General features: G+C 46.6%; 4 non-coding genes and 2 pseudogenes across 4 annotated transcripts; all 6 read right to left on the reverse strand.

Annotated features, from left to right (window-relative positions):
- Positions 1-6,155: 6,155 nt before the first annotated feature.
- Positions 6,156-6,319, reverse strand: LOC143726588 (U1 spliceosomal RNA). The gene has a single exon (XR_013198829.1). It is a non-coding gene; the product is annotated as a U1 spliceosomal RNA (small nuclear RNA).
- Positions 6,320-6,763: 444 nt separating this feature from the next.
- Positions 6,764-6,940, reverse strand: LOC143727336 (U2 spliceosomal RNA; annotated as a pseudogene).
- Positions 6,941-13,541: 6,601 nt separating this feature from the next.
- On the reverse strand, positions 13,542-13,705 carry LOC143726590 (U1 spliceosomal RNA). The gene has a single exon (XR_013198831.1). It is a non-coding gene; the product is annotated as a U1 spliceosomal RNA (small nuclear RNA).
- Positions 13,706-14,150: 445 nt separating this feature from the next.
- LOC143727027 (U2 spliceosomal RNA) lies at positions 14,151-14,341 on the reverse strand. The gene has a single exon (XR_013199239.1). It is a non-coding gene; the product is annotated as a U2 spliceosomal RNA (small nuclear RNA).
- Positions 14,342-15,467: 1,126 nt separating this feature from the next.
- Positions 15,468-15,631, reverse strand: LOC143726591 (U1 spliceosomal RNA). The gene has a single exon (XR_013198832.1). It is a non-coding gene; the product is annotated as a U1 spliceosomal RNA (small nuclear RNA).
- A 444-nt stretch (positions 15,632-16,075) lies between these two features.
- On the reverse strand, positions 16,076-16,251 carry LOC143727261 (U2 spliceosomal RNA; annotated as a pseudogene).
- Between the last annotated feature and the right edge of the window lie 4,678 nt (positions 16,252-20,929).

Raw genomic sequence — 20,929 nt, forward strand, 5'->3', positions numbered from 1 at the left:
ACGTGCGGCCCACCCTGCAGCGTTGATCTTATTTTCTGCTCGCACGCGTGGAGGGGGACCGTCACGCGTTTCCCCACCAGCAGATTTCTGGTGACCCAGATGGCATCCTTGATCACGTTTAGGGTGAGCCAGAGCGAGGAAAATTTTGGTTGTGTCAGCTCCTTCAAGCCCTGACCCACCCCCAGGATGGCGAGCTTGTAGTCCACCTGGGCCCCACCCGCTGGCAGGCACGGGAAAAACAGGGGGCCGGTCTTGGCCCACAGGTCCCGCGCAGCGCCGCACTCCCAGAGCAGATGTCGAACGGTCTCCGGGGAACCACATCCGGACCGCGGGCAGGTGGAGTTTTTGGCCATGCCTCTGGAGTGCATAACCGCCCTGACCGGGAGGATCTCATGAGCCACCATCCACGACAAGTCTTTAAGCCTGTTCTGGAGAGCTGGGTGGGCTGCGTTCCTCCAAACATCTTTGGCCTCACCTAGTGTGAGGCCTGGAACCGGGCTCACCGATTCTCGATCCTGCACAAGAGAGATAAGAGACTTATGGTTAGTTAAAATGGTGGCATCATTTGTCTCTAAAAGATATTTCTTTAAAAATTTCTTAATAAAACTATGCTCTTTTGACAAATTAAAAGACACAGGACTTTTAAGATCAATGGGTAAAATTTTCAAAGTTCTTAGGTATGACCCCATCCAGAATCGGGTCATGGCTGCTGTCTTGTGTTCTCTGGATGGGGTCAGTGCGTACTGGATGTGGAGGGCGGCAAAGCGGCTGCCTAAAAACAGGTGGGGGTCTGGGAGGCCTTTCCCGCCATTCTCTTTTTTCTTTTTGACGACCTCCCTCTTTAGTCGTTCCCACTTGGACCCCCACAGGAAATAAAATACCGCCCTCTCCAGGTTGGCCAGGAATCGTCTTGGGGGACTAAAAACAGAGCAGACAAGTAAAATCAGTGGTAAAATCACAGCTTTAAAAATTAAAATCTTGCCTTCAAACGTCAATTGTCTCAGTCCCCAAAAGCCCAGTCTTTGCCTGACTTTCCCTAGCATGTCAGTCCAGTTTCCTTGTCCTCCACCCTCTCTGTCAAATTTTACACCTAAAATTTTCAAATCATTGTCTTTAAAATCCAAATCTAGTCCAACTGTGTCCACGTTCCCCCACGGCCCGAAGAGCTGGGCCTCGGACTTACTCCTATTGAGCTTGGCGCCCGAGGCCCGACCGTACCAGTCAGTCAAGTCCATTGCTCTTCGTACTGATAAAAGGTCAGTCGCTAAAAGGGTCACGTCATCCATATATAAAACACAGGTCGCCGTCAGTCCACCAGTCCCTGGGATGTCTAGTCCTTTAATCCATTTATCCCTTCTCAAGATTTGTGCCAGTGGCTCAATACAAGCCACATACAGAAGGGGAGATAAAGGACACCCCTGACGGACGCCGCTGTAGAGTTTTACAGCTTTGGATAAATGCCCGTTAACCAAAATTCTGCTAGACAGATCGTTGTACAGCAGTCCCACCCAGGCTATAAACCTCCCAGGAAAACCCATTTTTTCCAGTACCTTAAACAGGAACTGGTGCGAGATACGGTCGAATGCCTTTTCAAAGTCTAAATTTAGGACTACTAGCTGAATGTTTCTGTCTCTCGCAAAACAGATGGCGTCTCTGATCAGTACCAGGCTGTCCGTGATCTTCCTTCCGGGCACGGCGCATGCTTGATCCAAGTGGATTATGTCTGCTAAAACTGTCGACATACGCGTGGCTAAAATTTTGCTAAAAAGTTTGCAGTCAACGTTTAAAAGAGTGATGGGTCGCCAATTCTTTAAGTCAGTCTTGTCGCCTTTCTTATGTAATAGCGTCACTATCCCTATTCTGAAGCTGTCTGGAAGTCTGTTCACATTGTCAAATTCTTTAAAAACAGTCAGTAAGTCATGTGCTAAAATGTCCCCAAAGGTCAAGTAAAATTCAAGTGGTAGTCCGTCTAGTCCTGGGGACTTCCCACGCTTAAAACCTTTCAGAGCTTTTTGTATTTCTAAAATCGTAAAATCCTGTCTTAAAAGTGCACATTGACTCTGGAGCTTTTTGTCTAAAAAATTTAAAACTTCCATTAAGGTATCGTCGTGTACTTGTTTTAGGCCATATAAATCACTATAAAAGTTTTCCACCCCTCTTAAAATCTCTTCTGTTTCATTTACCACCCTCCCATCCGATTTCAAAGTTGTCAAAGCCCCTCCCCGTGTTATAATTTTTTTAAAAAAATATCTTGTACACTTTTCCCCTTCTTCAATATCTTGTTCTCTACTCCTTAAAATGACACCTTTACTTTGAATTTGGGCTAAAACTGACATTTCTTGTTTTACTTCTTTTATTTCTTCACTAAAATCAAACCCAATTTTTAAAAGATTAAAATACCTCTGTAGTCGTTTTTGCAACCCCATCATGCGTCTCTTTTCTTTTTTCTTTTTCTCCTTTCCTATTTTCTTAAAAAACTGTCTCGTCCGTTCCTTTACCATTTCCCACCACTGTGCACGTGAATCATAAAAGTCTTGGAGGGTCTGCCATCGGCTGAACTGCTCCCTGTACTCACTAAATACTTCCTCATCCTCCAACAGGGAGCAGTTCAACTTCCACAGCCCTCCTCCTACTGTCACACCAGAGGCCAGTGAAAGGGTGCAGGATAGCATCATGTGATCAGAAAAAAAGAGGGGGGATAATGTAGCATCGGTTGGCAAGCAGTCCCGTGTAAAAATGTAGTCAATGCGAGAGGCTCTGGTGCCATCACCACTGAACCAGGTGAAGCCCTCCTCTCTCTGATGCATTTTTTTAAAGCAGTCGACTAAATTAAAATCTCTGACTAAATTTTGCAATAAAACCGATGTTTTGTCAAATTTAAAACCTTCTACCCTCTTCCTATCTTTCGGAGTTAAGACACAGTTAAAATCCCCTGCCACCACCAAAGGGGCCCTCCCTAACATGTGGGGCTGCAGGTCTTCTAAAAGCTCATATCTTTCATTCTTATCATTAAAACCATACACATTAAGAACATTAAAATCCTTATCTAAAAAAGTCAAGTTTGCTAAAATTGCTCGCCCATCCCTTACCACCGTGCTGCCCTTCACCAAGATGTTTGGATTGTTGATTAAAATAGCAACACCGTCATTTTTGTTAAAATTGGACCCACTCCAGATAGAATGTCCAGGGGTCCAAAGCTCCTCCCACTTTCTGTAATTGGATAAAAAGGGCAAAGCACATTCTTGCAATAAAAACACATCTGACTTACAGGATTTTAAAAAGGATAAAACGCTCTGTGCTCGTATATCACTTCTCACACTTCTCACATTTATTGTAGAGATTGTGAGGGCCATGAGCAGTATAGTTAAAATGATATGAACTTTTAAAAGAAGACTAATAAAAGACATACAGAGGCATCTTTAAAATTATGTTATTTCTTGTTCCTCATGCCTCTCCCTTCTCCCATGGGGGCTGGGTTCAGGAGGGCAAGAGGTTGACACTTCCGAAGCCACAGAGCTGAACTCTTGCGACTCTTTCGGTGTCGATGTTCTTAGCTTAAAATGCAGAAAGGAAACTTCATTAGGGGATTCTGAGGGCCACATGCGGTCTGGATCCTCCGGGGAGAAACTATCCAGCCCTTGTGTAGCCCTCATTCTTTTCTCCACTACTACACACAACGGAGATCCCGCAGTTCTCTTCTGCACTTGAGCATTTGGGAGTGAAAGGTCAGTTTCACTCCCACTGGAGGGCATACTCCCCTCCGAGACGGTGTTGAGGGAGGAAACCGTTTCATCCTCTCCGTCTTCTGTTTCCTTTCCTTTATCTTGTCCGGGAGTGGTTTCCTCCCCCTGTTCGGTTTCAAGCTGTGACTCCGCCCCTGTGGCCGCCCCACTTCCTTTTTCCTGACAAATCCCTGAGGCTGGCTGGGAATTTGAAATTCCCGCCAAAATCTCAGGGACCACCTCCTTCTCTCTTTGTTCTTTTGTTTGTTCCACATGTGGGGCGGCCATTTTGTTCCCTTTCAATTTGTTGGCAAAACTTTTAGGGCAATCTCTGTAGAGATGGTCAGTTTCACCACAAAGATTACACCTTCTGCCAATGGTACATTCTTCAAAGATGTGACCAATTCCTCTACACTTCCCACATGTTAATTCCTTGCATGCATCAGCTAAATGCCCCATCCTCCCACACTTCCTGCACAGTTTGGGCATTCCTTGGTAGTGAATGTAGCCCCTGTTCTCTCCCAACACAATCATTGAAGGCAGATGCTTCAGGCCCTGGTAGCCCCCGGCGTCCTCCCATTGTTTAATGGGAATTCGCCAGGAGCAATTCCAGATACCATCTTCATCTAACACTTTGATTGGTTGACCCCGAACAGTGCAAAATCTGCCCAGCCAGACACAAATGTCCTCCCCATTCACTGTTTCATTAAAACATCCTAACAATCACAGTTTTTAATGAATTGTCAGAAAGTTTCTCCACAGTAAACATAGCGAATTGGGCTTTGCATGCATCAAACCTTTGCCAGAATTCAATTAACAGGGAAGCACTTTTGAAACTTAAATCAAAACCTTTGTTCAGGGGGAGAGTTACTAGGCAGTTCAAGTCCTCGGGTCTAAAATTTAGGGCTTTCTGGATCAGCTTCCTGGAGAAGTCAAGACGTGACAACCCCAGGAGCTTACCATCCACCTCTTTAAATAAAAAACGCACGCTGTGGTGCCTCCGCATGCCGGCACGAGCAGCCGACATGGTGGAGACACCAACAGCTATTTAAAACACAACCTTAAAACCGTAATAAATAAATAAATAAATAAATAACTTACCTTAAGAACAAAAGATTCCTTGGAAAACCAAGTCGTCCGGATAAAAAAAAAAAAAAAAAAAAAAAAAAAGGCACTGCCAATATACCTCTCAGAAGTTTGAGGCTCAAGCCACTGAACGACCCAAGCCGGAAAAACCTCCAAGAGGCGATCGCTGCCTCTACCCTCGGACCAGATACAAGATCTTAGCCAAAAGGCCGAGAAGCGATGACACAATGACGCAGAGGCGGGGGAGCCGTCAAAGGCCACGCCCACCTGGGCCGTGGCGAGAGGGTCTAAAGGTCGCCAACAAACAAGCTCAGCTCACAGCAAACAAGCTCAGCTTGACTGTTGACACCGAAAATGGATCACAGCAGAGCGCACAACACGACACTTTGGAGTGCAACCTGGGATTTTGGACCAACAAACATTCTGCCCTAAAAGTGAGCGGGCAGACCAAAGCGTACGTCGTAGAGACTTGAAACTCTTGAGGGATGGTAGTACCCGTCCGGTCTACAACATCACCAAGGCTCGGCCCAATCGGCCCCAAGGTGGCGCTGCAGCGATCAGAAGTACGAAATGCCTCGTAACTCCTGAACCGTCCGTCGCAGACCCAAGTGTCTTACATCACCGGAATCCTTGGCTCGGGCCGAACAAGACGCAGGCCTCGGATTCGATGGTTGCGCTGGCGAGATTTTCGGGTATTTGGGATTTTGTGAAAAAGCTACTTTTGCACACTAGTCCTAGGTCTTTCGCCCGATCTGACCCAAACCGGTGCAGAAAGATTCCCTGGAGTCTGATTGCCGACAGCGATGGGGAAAAAAGTCGGAATTTCGATTCACGTTGGCGACGGGACGCCAAAACGTTGGGAGTGGGCGAGGCGGGCTTTACTTAAATGGCCATAACTCTCCAACGGAATGAGACAATTACACCCAAGTCGGTACACCTGTGCACGGGCTCAGCCTGTGCTCAGGTGAAAAGGGATGTGGCGACTGGCCACTTGGTGGCGCTGTAAACAGTAAAAACAACAACATGAATACGGCCATAGGCGACTGTATGTCAGGTGATTTTTCACACATGCACAAGGTATTCATACCACATGATAGAACTCCTCATTCGGAACAACTTTGCTTCTAGGACCACTGCTGCCAATCAAAGCGCTGGTTGAATAATGGAGATTATTTGAAGAATGATGAAAAAAAAACTAAAAAACAGCCCTACTTTTGCAGACTGGTCCTAGGTTGAGAGTTTTACATGTCTCGATCAACCACTGCAGTTCAATTCTCTGGACTTCCTAGGTCGTTAACTACCAGAAGAAGAGGAACTCGAACAATCTGCTCTTTTAACCAGTGTGTCCAGGGGAGAGCGCGAACGCAGTCCCCCACTACCATAAATTATGCAGTCGAGATTCCCACATTTGGGGAATTCGCAGGGGTCAGCACAACCGGAGTGCAATGGCCGAGCCTCGCCCTGGGTGAACCACCTTCCTGATCATGGTGTCTCCCCTGCCAGGTAAGTATGAATTCCCAGGCCTCCCGTCAGAGGGACGCTGTCCCTCTCCGCAATCCTCACCAACGGTCGGACAATCAAACACACACCTGATTCGACTCATCAGCTCATTCGTAAAAACTCCAAGAGATAAGAGAGAGACATCAAAAATCTGCAGCGTCGGGCTCTTTTGCTGTTGTTGTTGTGGATGATGTTGTTTTCATGCTCCGGATCCATGAGCCAAAAATCAATTTCACACGCGGTCACCGGATAGTGGACGAATCAGATGTTACACGAGATCAGAACAGAGTTGTTGTTTTTTTTCCCGTTTTTTTCCCTCTCACACCACCATTACCTGTATAGCATATGATCACCTACAACACCTTTAAAGCACCCATGCACAGCAATATACGTTACTTCCATTAACACCTGCTGCCACACAAGACTAAAACATCTCTTTCATTGAACGCAGTTTTGGGGGGTGCACCGTTCCCAGAAGTACTGCAATACCGGGTCGATGCGTGGAGTGGACGGAGCAAGCCCCTGTTCCATCTCCCAGTTCCAAAAATCAATTTAATATATGGTGCCCGGGTAGGGCACGTATCAGATATTAAACTGATAAGAACAGATTTTTTCTTTCGAAAAAAGTTTATTGTCACATTGTTTCATTCCATTCTTTCAATATCCATTTTTTCCTTATAAAATCACATTTTTGCACATATCTTAAAACAACAAAAAGGACATAAGTTACAGTTAAAAATCAGTTATGTTGATGTGTTGTGTAAAAGTCCATGTATGTTGTGTGTTGTTTTAAAGTAAAGGTAAAATGGATTAAAATAAAATAGGAATGCAAATATAAAACAATAAAACAATAAAATATGCCAAATAAAACATCTCTTGTACAGGATCGAGGGTGAGTCCCTATCAAAATTGTCCATTCACTCCAGGTCTCCAGAACAGGCCCCAGACTCCCCGCTTCTGGTGCCCAGCGGAGATCCCCTCTCCTCCGGCCCGCTGGCCCGCTGTTCCCGTAGCCGGTGTGGTGAGGGTGCATCTACGGGCGGCCAGGGTCGGTGGCGGCCGGGACCTTCTACGTGTGACCCCGGCCCCCCCATCCGAATAACGACGTGCGGCCCACCCTGCAGCGTTGATCTTATTTTCTGCTCGCACGCGTGGAGGGGGACCGTCACGCGTTTCCCCACCAGCAGATTTCTGGTGACCCAGATGGCATCCTTGATCACGTTTAGGGTGAGCCAGAGCGAGGAAAATTTTGGTTGTGTCAGCTCCTTCAAGCCCTGACCCACCCCCAGGATGGCGAGCTTGTAGTCCACCTGGGCCCCACCCGCTGGCAGGCACGGGAAAAACAGGGGGCCGGTCTTGGCCCACAGGTCCCGCGCTTCGCCGCACTCCCAGAGCAGATGTCGAACGGTCTCCGGGGAACCACATCCGGACCGTGGGCAGGTGGAGTTTTTGGCCATGCCTCTGGAGTGCATAACCGCCCTGACCGGGAGGATCTCATGAGCCACCATCCACGACAAGTCTTTAAGCCTGTTCTGGAGAGCTGGGTGGGCTGCGTTCCTCCAAACATCTTTGGCCTCACCTAGTGTGAGGCCTGGAACCGGGCTCACCGATTCTCGATCCTGCACAAGAGAGATAAGAGACTTATGGTTAGTTAAAATGGTGGCATCATTTGTCTCTAAAAGATATTTCTTTAAAAATTTCTTAATAAAACTATGCTCTTTTGACAAATTAAAAGACACAGGACTTTTAAGATCAATGGGTAAAATTTTCAAAGTTCTTAGGTATGACCCCATCCAGAATCGGGTCATGGCTGCTGTCTTGTGTTCTCTGGATGGGGTCAGTGCGTACTGGATGTGGAGGGCGGCAAAGCGGCTGCCTAAAAACAGGTGGGGGTCTGGGAGGCCTTTCCCGCCATTCTCTTTTTTCTTTTTGACGACCTCCCTCTTTAGTCGTTCCCACTTGGACCCCCACAGGAAATAAAATACCGCCCTCTCCAGGTTGGCCAGGAATCGTCTTGGGGGACTAAAAACAGAACAGACAAGTAAAATCAGTGGTAAAATCACAGCTTTAAAAATTAAAATCTTGCCTTCAAACGTCAATTGTCTCAGTCCCCAAAAGCCCAGTCTTTGCCTGACTTTCCCTAACATGTCAGTCCAGTTTCCTTGTCCTCCACCCTCTCTGTCAAATTTTACACCTAAAATTTTCAAATCATTGTCTTTAAAATCCAAATCTAGTCCAACTGTGTCCACGTTCCCCCACGGCCCGAAGAGCTGGGCCTCGGACTTACTCCTATTGAGCTTGGCGCCCGAGGCCCGACCGTACCAGTCAGTCAAGTCCATTGCTCTTCGTACTGATAAAAGGTCAGTCGCTAAAAGGGTCACGTCATCCATATATAAAACACAGGTCGCCGTCAGTCCACCAGTCCCTGGGATGTCTAGTCCTTTAATCCATTTATCCCTTCTCAAGATTTGTGCCAGTGGCTCAATACAAGCCACATACAGAAGGGGAGATAAAGGACACCCCTGACGGACGCCGCTGTAGAGTTTTACAGCTTTGGATAAATGCCCGTTAACCAAAATTCTGCTAGACAGATCGTTGTACAGCAGTCCCACCCAGGCTATAAACCTCCCAGGAAACCCCATTTTTTCCAGTACCTGGAACAGGTACTGGTGCGAGACGCGATCAAAGGCTTTTTCGAAATCTAAATTTAGGACTACTAGCCGAATGTTTCTGTCTCTCGCAAAACAGATGGCGTCTCTGATCAGTACCAGGCTGTCCGTGATCTTCCTGCCGGGCACAGCGCATGCTTGATCCAGGTGGATTACGTCCTCTAAAACAGTCGACATACGTGTAGCTAAAATCTTACTAAAAAGTTTACAATCATAATTTAAAAGAGTGATTGGTCGCCAGTTTCTCAGGTCAGTCTTGTCCCCTTTTTTGTATAGTAATGTAACTATCCCTACTCTAAAGCTGTCTGGAAGTCTGTCAAGAGTCTCAAGTTCTTTAAAAACTGTCAATAAGTCGTGTGCTAAAATGTCCCAGAAAGTCAGATAAAACTCAAAGGGGAGTCCATCCAAGCCTGGGGACTTCCCCTTTTTAAAACCTTTTAGCGCTTTGTGCATTTCTAAAAGAGTAAAATCTTGGGATAAAAGCACATCTGGACTCTTTACCTTTTTGTCTAAAAACCCTAAAACTTCCTCTAAGATGCCATTGTGTACCTCTTTAGTGCTGTATAAATTATTGTAAAAACTTTCAATTTCCCCTAAAATCAGATCTGTTGTATTTACCTCCCCACCTGTAAAAGTTTTTAAAGTATTAATTGACCCTCCCCGTGTTATTGTCTTTTTAAAAAAATATCTAGTACACTTTTCCCCTTCTTCTATTTCTCTCTCCTTACATCTTAAAATGACACCTTTAGTCTTTGTTTCGGACAAATCTGACATTTCTTTCTTTACTTCTTTAATTTCTTCTGTAAAATCCAATCCACTGTTTAAAAGGTTAAAATATCTCTGCAGTCTTTTTTGCAGCCCCATCATGCGTCTTTTTTCTTTATTCTTTTTTTCTTTTCCAATTTGTTTAAAAAACCGTCCTGTCCTTTGTTTCACCATCTCCCACCACTGTGCACGTGAGTCGAAAAAGTCTTGGAGGGTCTGCCATTGGCTGAACTGCTCCCTATATTCACTAATCACTTCCTCATCCTCTAATAGGGAGCAGTTCAGCTTCCACAGCCCTCCCCCTACGGTCACACCCGTGGGTAGTGAAAGGGTGCAGGAGAGCATCATGTGATCAGAAAAGAAGAGGGGGCTCAATGTAGCATCGGTCGGCGGGCAGTCCCTTGTAAAAACATAGTCAATTCGAGAGGCTCTGGCGCCATCACCACTGAACCAGGTGAAGCCCTCCTCTCTTTGATGCATTGTTTTAAAGCAGTCAACTAACTTAAAATCTTTGACTATATTTTGTAATAAAACCGATGTCTTGTCGACCTTAAAATCCTCTCCTACCCTCTTTCTATCCTGTCTTGATAAAACACAATTAAAATCCCCTGCTACCACTAGGGGAGCCCTCCCGAGCATGTGGGGCTGCAGGTCTTCTAAAAGCTCATACCTGTTGTTTTTACCTGTAAAACCATACACATTTAAAATGTTAAAATCCTTACCTAAAAAAGTCAGATTAGCTAAAATTGCCCGCCCATCCCTCACCACAGTGCTGCCCTTCACCAAAACATGGGGATTTTTTACTAAAATAGCAACACCGTCATTTTTGTTAAAATTGGACCCACTCCAGATGGAAAGTCCTGGGGTCCAAATCTCCTCCCACTTCCTGTAATTTGTTAAAAAAGGCAGACCACATTCTTGCAATAAAAACACATCTGACTTAAAAGATTTTAAAAAGGATAACACACTCTGTGCTCGTATATTGCTCTTCACACTTCTCACATTGATTGTGGAGATAGTGAGAGCCATGAGCAGTATGGTTAAAAGGGTGTGAGACATTTAAAAGCAACCAAGGGACTACAGAGGTTGTTTAAAATCATGTTATTTCTTGTTGCACTTGCCTTCCCTTTTCCCCAGATGAGCTGGGATCAGGGGGGCAAGTGCTTGACGCCTCAGGGCTCGCAGAGAAGGCCTCTTGCGAATCCTTTGGCGATGATGTTCTTAGCTTGAAATGCAGAAAAGAGACTTCATTAGGAGATTCTGCGGGCCACATACGGTCTAGATCTTCCATGGGGGAACTATCTAGCCGATGCGCTACCCGCAGCTTTTTCTCCTCTGTTTGAACCAGAGGAGATCTCGCAGTTCTTTTCTGCACTTGAGCATTGGGGAGCGAAACATCTGTTTCACTCCCACTCGTGGACACACTAACCTCAGACACGGTTACTAGGGAGGAAGCCATTTCCTCCTCTTCATCCTCCATACTGTCTTCTTTTTCAATTTCATTTTGAGGATTGGCTTCCTCCCCCTCACCAACTGCCAGAATTGACTCCGCCCCTGTGGCCGCCCCACTTCCTCCTTCCTGTCCAATCCCTGAGGCTGGCTGGGGGTTTGAATTTCCCGCCGAAACCTCGGGGCCCGCCTCCTCAATTGTTTGTTCTTTCGGTGGGGCGGCCATTTTGTTGCTTTTTAACTTGTTGGCAAAACTTTTAGGGCAGTCTCTGTAGAGATGGGATGATTCTCCACAGAGGTTGCACTTTCTGCCATTTTGGCACTCTTCAAAAATGTGCCCAATTTCTCTGCACTTCCTACACACTACTTCTTGGCATGCCTCGGCGAGATGTCCAAGTTTGCCACACTTGCGGCATAGCTTGGGCATCCCTTGGTAATGGATGTAGCCTCTATTCTCTCCCAACACAATCATAGAAGGTATTTGACTCAGGCCATGGTAGCTGTTGGGATCTGCCCATTGTTTAATGGGCACTCTCCACGCACAGCTCCAGATACCGTCTTCATCTAAAACCTTGACTGGTTGTCCACGAATAGAGCAATATCTTGCCAACCATACAGAAATATCTTCTCCACTAACTGTTTCATTAAACATCCTGACAATCACAACTTTCAGTGAATTATCAGTCAGTTTTTCCACAGTGAACATGGAGAAATTGGCTTTACACATTTCAAATCGAGTCCAAAAAGTACTTAGCAAGGAAGCAGAAGCAAAACTTACATCAAAGCCATGATTCAGGGGCAGAGTCAACAGGCAGTTTATGTCCACAACCTTAAAACCGAGTAACTGTTGGATGCACTTCCTAGAAAAGTCCAGCCTGGACATGACCCGGAGAGTGCCATCCTCTTTTGGTTTAAATTTAAAACGCACGCTGTGGTGCCTCCTCATGCCGGCACGAGCAGCCGACATGTTGGAGGCACCACTAGCCTGCTGCGGCTAAAACCCAACAATAAATATACAATAAATAAATTAAAACCTGCTTACCTTAAAACCAGAAGATTCCTCGTAGAACGAGTCGTCAATTAAAAGCCGCTTGTCAATGTACCTCCTGAAGGGTGTGTGTCCCGTGTGACAAGCAACACACGAGACCAAGTCCAACAAGAGGCGATCGCTGTCTCTACCTTAGGACCAGACACTTGATCTTAGCCAAAAGGCCGAGAAGCGATGACACAATGACGCAGAGGCGGGGGAGCCGTCAAAGGCCACGCCCACCTGGGCCGTGGCGAGAGGGTCTAAAGGTCGCCAACAAACAAGCTCAGCTCACAGCAAACAAGCTCAGCTTGACTGTTGACACCGAAAATGGATCACAGCAGAGCGCACAACACGACACTTTGGAGTGCAACCTGGGATTTTGGACCAACAAACATTCTGCCCTAAAAGTGAGCGGGCAGACCAAAGCGTACGTCGTAGAGACTTGAAACTCTTGAGGGATGGTAGTACCCGTCCGGTCTACAACATCACCAAGGCTCGGCCCAATCGGCCCCAAGGTGGCGCTGCAGCGATCAGAAGTACGAAATGCCTCGTAACTCCTGAACCGTCCGTCGCAGACCCAAGTGTCTTACATCACCGGAATCCTTGGCTCGGGCCGAACAAGACGCAGGCCTCGGATTCGATGGTTGCGCTGGCGAGATTTTCGGGTATTTGGGATTTTGTGAAAAAGCTACTTTTGCACACTAGTCCTAGGTCTTTCGCCCGATCTGACCCAAACCGGTGCAGAAAGATTCCCTGGAGTCTGATTGCCGACAGCGATGGGGAAAAAAGTCGGAATTTCGATTCACGTTGGCGACGGGACGCCAAAACGTTGGGAGTGGGCGAGGCGGGCTTTACTTAAATGGCCATAACTCTCCAACGGAATGAGACAATTACACCCAAGTCGGTACACCTGTGCACGGGCTCAGCCTGTGCTCAGGTGAAAAGGGATGTGGCGACTGGCCACTTGGTGGCGCTGTAAACAGTAAAAACAACAACATGAATACGGCCATAGGCGACTGTATGTCAGGTGATTTTTCACACATGCACAAGGTATTCATACCACATGATAGAACTCCTCATTCGGAACAACTTTGCTTCTAGGACCACTGCTGCCAATCAAAGCGCTGGTTGAATAATGGAGATTATTTGAAGAATGATGAAAAAAAAACTAAAAAACAGCCCTACTTTTGCAGACTGGTCCTAGGTTGAGAGTTTTACATGTCTCGATCAACCACTGCAGTTCAATTCTCTGGACTTCCTAGGTCGTTAACTACCAGAAGAAGAGGAACTCGAACAATCTGCTCTTTTAACCAGTGTGTCCAGGGGAGAGCGCGAACGCAGTCCCCCACTACCATAAATTATGCAGTCGAGATTCCCACATTTGGGGAATTCGCAGGGGTCAGCACAACCGGAGTGCAATGGCCGAGCCTCGCCCTGGGTGAACCACCTTCCTGATCATGGTGTCTCCCCTGCCAGGTAAGTATGAATTCCCAGGCCTCCCGTCAGAGGGACGCTGTCCCTCTCCGCAATCCTCACCAACGGTCGGACAATCAAACACACACCTGATTCGACTCATCAGCTCATTCGTAAAAACTCCAAGAGATAAGAGAGAGACATCAAAAATCTGCAGCGTCGGGCTCTTTTGCTGTTGTTGTTGTGGATGATGTTGTTTTCATGCTCCGGATCCATGAGCCAAAAATCAATTTCACACGCGGTCACCGGATAGTGGACGAATCAGATGTTACACGAGATCAGAACAGAGTTGTTGTTTTTTTTTCCCGTTTTTTTCCCTCTCACACCACCATTACCTGTATAGCATATGATCACCTACAACACCTTTAAAGCACCCATACACAGCAATATACGTTACTTCCATTAACACCTGCTGCCACACAAGACTAAAACATCTCTTTCATTGAACGCAGTTTTGGGGGGTGCACCGTTCCCAGAAGTACTGCAATACCGGGTCGATGCGTGGAGTGGACGGAGCAAGCCCCTGTTCCATCTCCCAGTTCCAAAAATCAATTTAATATATGGTGCCCGGGTAGGGCACGTATCAGATATTAAACTGATAAGAACAGATACTACACTTGATCTTAGCCAAAAGGCCGAGAAGCGATGACACAATGACGCAGAGGCGGGGGAGCCGTCAAAGGCCACGCCCACCTGGGCCGTGGCGAGAGGGTCTAAAGGTCGCCAACAAACAAGCTCAGCTCACAGCAAACAAGCTCAGCTTGACTGTTGACACCGAAAATGGATCACAGCAGAGCGCACAACACGACACTTTGGAGTGCAACCTGGGATTTTGGACCAACAAACATTCTGCCCTAAAAGTGAGCGGGCAGACCAAAGCGTACGTCGTAGAGACTTGAAACTCTTGAGGGATGGTAGTACCCGTCCGGTCTACAACATCACCAAGGCTCGGCCCAATCGGCCCCAAGGTGGCGCTGCAGCGATCAGAAGTACGAAATGCCTCGTAACTCCTGAACCGTCCGTCGCAGACCCAAGTGTCTTACATCACCGGAATCCTTGGCTCGGGCCGAACAAGACGCAGGCCTCGGATTCGATGGTTGCGCTGGCGAGATTTTCGGGTATTTGGGATTTTGTGAAAAAGCTACTTTTGCACACTAGTCCTAGGTCTTTCGCCCGATCTGACCCAAACCGGTGCAGAAAGATTCCCTGGAGTCTGATTGCCGACAGCGATGGGGAAAAAAGTCGGAATTTCGATTCACGTTGGCGACGGGACGCCAAAACGTTGGGAGTGGGCGAGGCGGGCTTTACTTAAATGGCCATAACTCTCCAACGGAATGAGACAATTACACCCAAGTCGGTACACCTGTGCACGGGCTCAGCCTGTGCTCAGGTGAAAAGGGATGTGGCGACTGGCCACTTGGTGGCGCTGTAAACAGTAAAAACAACAACATGAATACGGCCATAGGCGACTGTATGTCAGGTGATTTTTCACACATGCACAAGGTATTCATACCACATGATAGAACTCCTCATTCGGAACAACTTTGCTTCTAGGACCACTGCTGCCAATCAAAGCGCTGGTTGAATAATGGAGATTATTTGAAGAATGATGAAAAAAAAACTAAAAAACAGCCCTACTTTTGCAGACTGGTCCTAGGTTGAGAGTTTTACATGTCTCGATCAACCACTGCAGTTCAATTCTCTGGACTTCCTAGGTCGTTAACTACCAGAAGAAGAGGAACTCGAACAATCTGCTCTTTTAACCAGTGTGTCCAGGGGAGAGCGCGAACGCAGTCCCCCACTACCATAAATTATGCAGTCGAGATTCCCACATTTGGGGAATTCGCAGGGGTCAGCACAACCGGAGTGCAATGGCCGAGCCTCGCCCTGGGTGAACCACCTTCCTGATCATGGTGTCTCCCCTGCCAGGTAAGTATGAATTCCCAGGCCTCCCGTCAGAGGGACGCTGTCCCTCTCCGCAATCCTCACCAACGGTCGGACAATCAAACACACACCTGATTCGACTCATCAGCTCATTCGTAAAAACTCCAAGAGATAAGAGAGAGACATCAAAAATCTGCAGCGTCGGGCTCTTTTGCTGTTGTTGTTGTGGATGATGTTGTTTTCATGCTCCGGATCCATGAGCCAAAAATCAATTTCACACGCGGTCACCGGATAGTGGACGAATCAGATGTTACACGAGATCAGAACAGAGTTGTTGTTTTTTTTCCCGTTTTTTTCCCTCTCACACCACCATTACCTGTATAGCATATGATCACCTACAACACCTTTAAAGCACCCATGCACAGCAATATACGTTACTTCCATTAACACCTGCTGCCACACAAGACTAAAACATCTCTTTCATTGAACGCAGTTTTGGGGGGTGCACCGTTCCCAGAAGTACTGCAATACCGGGTCGATGCGTGGAGTGGACGGAGCAAGCCCCTGTTCCATCTCCCAGTTCCAAAAATCAATTTAATATATGGTGCCCGGGTAGGGCACGTATCAGATATTAAACTGATAAGAACAGATTTTTCTTTCGAAAAAAGTTTATTGTCACATTGTTTCATTCCATTCTTTCAATATCCATTTTTTCCTTATAAAATCACATTTTTGCACATATCTTAAAACAACAAAAAGGACATAAGTTACAGTTAAAAATCAGTTATGTTGATGTGTTGTGTAAAAGTCCATGTATGTTGTGTGTTGTTTTAAAGTAAAGGTAAAATGGATTAAAATAAAATAGGAATGCAAATATAAAACAATAAAACAATAAAATATGCCAAATAAAACATCTCTTGTACAGGATCGAGGGTGAGTCCCTATCAAAATTGTCCATTCACTCCAGGTCTCCAGAACAGGCCCCAGACTCCCCGCTTCTGGTGCCCAGCGGAGATCCCCTCTCCTCCGGCCCGCTGGCCCGCTGTTCCCGTAGCCGGTGTGGTGAGGGTGCATCTACGGGCGGCCAGGGTCGGTGGCGGCCGGGACCTTCTACGTGTGACCCCGGCCCCCCCATCCGAATAACGACGTGCGGCCCACCCTGCAGCGTTGATCTTATTTTCTGCTCGCACGCGTGGAGGGGGACCGTCACGCGTTTCCCCACCAGCAGATTTCTGGTGACCCAGATGGCATCCTTGATCACGTTTAGGGTGAGCCAGAGCGAGGAAAATTTTGGTTGTGTCAGCTCCTTCAAGCCCTGACCCACCCCCAGGATGGCGAGCTTGTAGTCCACCTGGGCCCCACCCGCTGGCAGGCACGGGAAAAACAGGGGGCCGGTCTTGGCCCACAGGTCCCGCGCTTCGCCGCACTCCCAGAGCAGATGTCGAACGGTCTCCGGGGAACCACATCCGGACCGTGGGCAGGTGGAGTTTTTGGCCATGCCTCTGGAGTGCATAACCGCCCTGACCGGGAGGATCTCATGAGCCACCATCCACGACAAGTCTTTAAGCCTGTTCTGGAGAGCTGGGTGGGCTGCGTTCCTCCAAACATCTTTGGCCTCACCTAGTGTGAGGCCTGGAACCGGGCTCACCGATTCTCGATCCTGCACAAGAGAGATAAGAGACTTATGGTTAGTTAAAATGGTGGCATCATTTGTCTCTAAAAGATATTTCTTTAAAAATTTCTTAATAAAACTATGCTCTTTTGACAAATTAAAAGACACAGGACTTTTAAGATCAATGGGTAAAATTTTCAAAGTTCTTAGGTATGACCCCATCCAGAATCGGGTCATGGCTGCTGTCTTGTGTTCTCTGGATGGGGTCAGTGCGTACTGGATGTGGAGGGCGGCAAAGCGGCTGCCTAAAAACAGGTGGGGGTCTGGGAGGCCTTTCCCGCCATTCTCTTTTTTCTTTTTGACGACCTCCCTCTTTAGTCGTTCCCACTTGGACCCCCACAGGAAATAAAATACCGCCCTCTCCAGGTTGGCCAGGAATCGTCTTGGGGGACTAAAAACAGAACAGACAAGTAAAATCAGTGGTAAAATCACAGCTTTAAAAATTAAAATCTTGCCTTCAAACGTCAATTGTCTCAGTCCCCAAAAGCCCAGTCTTTGCCTGACTTTCCCTAACATGTCAGTCCAGTTTCCTTGTCCTCCACCCTCTCTGTCAAATTTTACACCTAAAATTTTCAAATCATTGTCTTTAAAATCCAAATCTAGTCCAACTGTGTCCACGTTCCCCCACGGCCCGAAGAGCTGGGCCTCGGACTTACTCCTATTGAGCTTGGCGCCCGAGGCCCGACCGTACCAGTCAGTCAAGTCCATTGCTCTTCGTACTGATAAAAGGTCAGTCGCTAAAAGGGTCACGTCATCCATATATAAAACACAGGTCGCCGTCAGTCCACCAGTCCCTGGGATGTCTAGTCCTTTAATCCATTTATCCCTTCTCAAGATTTGTGCCAGTGGCTCAATACAAGCCACATACAGAAGGGGAGATAAAGGACACCCCTGACGGACGCCGCTGTAGAGTTTTACAGCTTTGGATAAATGCCCGTTAACCAAAATTCTGCTAGACAGATCGTTGTACAGCAGTCCCACCCAGGCTATAAACCTCCCAGGAAACCCCATTTTTTCCAGTACCTGGAACAGGTACTGGTGCGAGACGCGATCAAAGGCTTTTTCGAAATCTAAATTTAGGACTACTAGCCGAATGTTTCTGTCTCTCGCAAAACAGATGGCGTCTCTGATCAGTACCAGGCTGTCCGTGATCTTCCTGCCGGGCACAGCGCATGCTTGATCCAGGTGGATTACGTCCTCTAAAACAGTCGACATACGTGTAGCTAAAATCTTACTAAAAAGTTTACAATCATAATTTAAAAGAGTGATTGGTCGCCAGTTTCTCAGGTCAGTCTTGTCCCCTTTTTTGTATAGTAATGTAACTATCCCTACTCTAAAGCTGTCTGGAAGTCTGTCAAGAGTCTCAAGTTCTTTAAAAACTGTCAATAAGTCGTGTGCTAAAATGTCCCAGAAAGTCAGATAAAACTCAAAGGGGAGTCCATCCAAGCCTGGGGACTTCCCCTTTTTAAAACCTTTTAGCGCTTTGTGCATTTCTAAAAGAGTAAAATCTTGGGATAAAAGCACATCTGGACTCTTTACCTTTTTGTCTAAAAACCCTAAAACTTCCTCTAAGATGCCATTGTGTACCTCTTTAGTGCTGTATAAATTATTGTAAAAACTTTCAATTTCCCCTAAAATCAGATCTGTTGTATTTACCTCCCCACCTGTAAAAGTTTTTAAAGTATTAATTGACCCTCCCCGTGTTATTGTCTTTTTAAAAAAATATCTAGTACACTTTTCCCCTTCTTCTATTTCTCTCTCCTTACATCTTAAAATGACACCTTTAGTCTTTGTTTCGGACAAATCTGACATTTCTTTCTTTACTTCTTTAATTTCTTCTGTAAAATCCAATCCACTGTTTAAAAGGTTAAAATATCTCTGCAGTCTTTTTTGCAGCCCCATCATGCGTCTTTTTTCTTTATTCTTTTTTTCTTTTCCAATTTGTTTAAAAAACCGTCCTGTCCTTTGTTTCACCATCTCCCACCACTGTGCACGTGAGTCGAAAAAGTCTTGGAGGGTCTGCCATTGGCTGAACTGCTCCCTATATTCACTAATCACTTCCTCATCCTCTAATAGGGAGCAGTTCAGCTTCCACAGCCCTCCCCCTACGGTCACACCCGTGGGTAGTGAAAGGGTGCAGGAGAGCATCATGTGATCAGAAAAGAAGAGGGGGCTCAATGTAGCATCGGTCGGCGGGCAGTCCCTTGTAAAAACATAGTCAATTCGAGAGGCTCTGGCGCCATCACCACTGAACCAGGTGAAGCCCTCCTCTCTTTGATGCATTGTTTTAAAGCAGTCAACTAACTTAAAATCTTTGACTATATTTTGTAATAAAACCGATGTCTTGTCGACCTTAAAATCCTCTCCTACCCTCTTTCTATCCTGTCTTGATAAAACACAATTAAAATCCCCTGCTACCACTAGGGGAGCCCTCCCGAGCATGTGGGGCTGCAGGTCTTCTAAAAGCTCATACCTGTTGTTTTTACCTGTAAAACCATACACATTTAAAATGTTAAAATCCTTACCTAAAAAAGTCAGATTAGCTAAAATTGCCCGCCCATCCCTCACCACAGTGCTGCCCTTCACCAAAACATGGGGATTTTTTACTAAAATAGCAACACCGTCATTTTTGTTAAAATTGGACCCACTCCAGATGGAAAGTCCTGGGGTCCAAATCTCCTCCCACTTCCTGTAATTTGTTAAAAAAGGCAGACCACATTCTTGCAATAAAAACACATCTGACTTAAAAGATTTTAAAAAGGATAACACACTCTGTGCTCGTATATTGCTCTTCACACTTCTCACATTGATTGTGGAGATAGTGAGAGCCATGAGCAGTATGGTTAAAAGGGTGTGAGACATTTAAAAGCAACCAAGGGACTACAGAGGTATAATTAAAATCATGTTATTTCTTGTTGCACTTGCCTTCCCTTTTCCCCAGATGAGCTGGGATCAGGGGGGCAAGTGCTTGACGCCTCAGGGCTCGCAGAGAAGGCCTCTTGCGAATCCTTTGGCGATGATGTTCTTAGCTTGAAATGCAGAAAAGAGACTTCATTAGGAGATTCTGCGGGCCACATACGGTCTAGATCTTCCATGGGGGAACTATCTAGCCGATGCGCTACCCGCAGCTTTTTCTCCTCTGTTTGAACCAGAGGAGATCTCGCAGTTCTTTTCTGCACTTGAGCATTGGGGAGCGAAACATCTGTTTCACTCCCACTCGTGGACACACTAACCTCAGACACGGTTACTAGGGAGGAAGCCATTTCCTCCTCTTCATCCTCCATACTGTCTTCTTTTTCAATTTCATTTTGAGGATTGGCTTCCTCCCCCTCACCAACTGCCAGAATTGACTCCGCCCCTGTGGCCGCCCCACTTCCTCCTTCCTGTCCAATCCCTGAGGCTGGCTGGGGGTTTGAATTTCCCGCCGAAACCTCGGGGCCCGCCTCCTCAATTGTTTGTTCTTTGGGTGGGGCGGCCATTTTGTTGCTTTTTAACTTGTTGGCAAAACTTTTAGGGCAGTCTCTGTAGAGATGGGATGATTCTCCACAGAGGTTGCACTTTCTGCCATTTTGGCACTCTTCAAAAATGTGCCCAATTTCTCTGCACTTCCTACACACTACTTCTTGGCATGCCTCGGCGAGATGTCCAAGTTTGCCACACTTGCGGCATAGCTTGGGCA

The sequence above is a fragment of the Siphateles boraxobius genome, unplaced genomic scaffold (assembly GCF_051911475.1).
Source record: "Siphateles boraxobius isolate OS27281-9 unplaced genomic scaffold, OSU_SipBor_1 77, whole genome shotgun sequence".
NCBI classification, from domain to species: domain Eukaryota; kingdom Metazoa; phylum Chordata; class Actinopteri; order Cypriniformes; family Leuciscidae; genus Siphateles; species Siphateles boraxobius.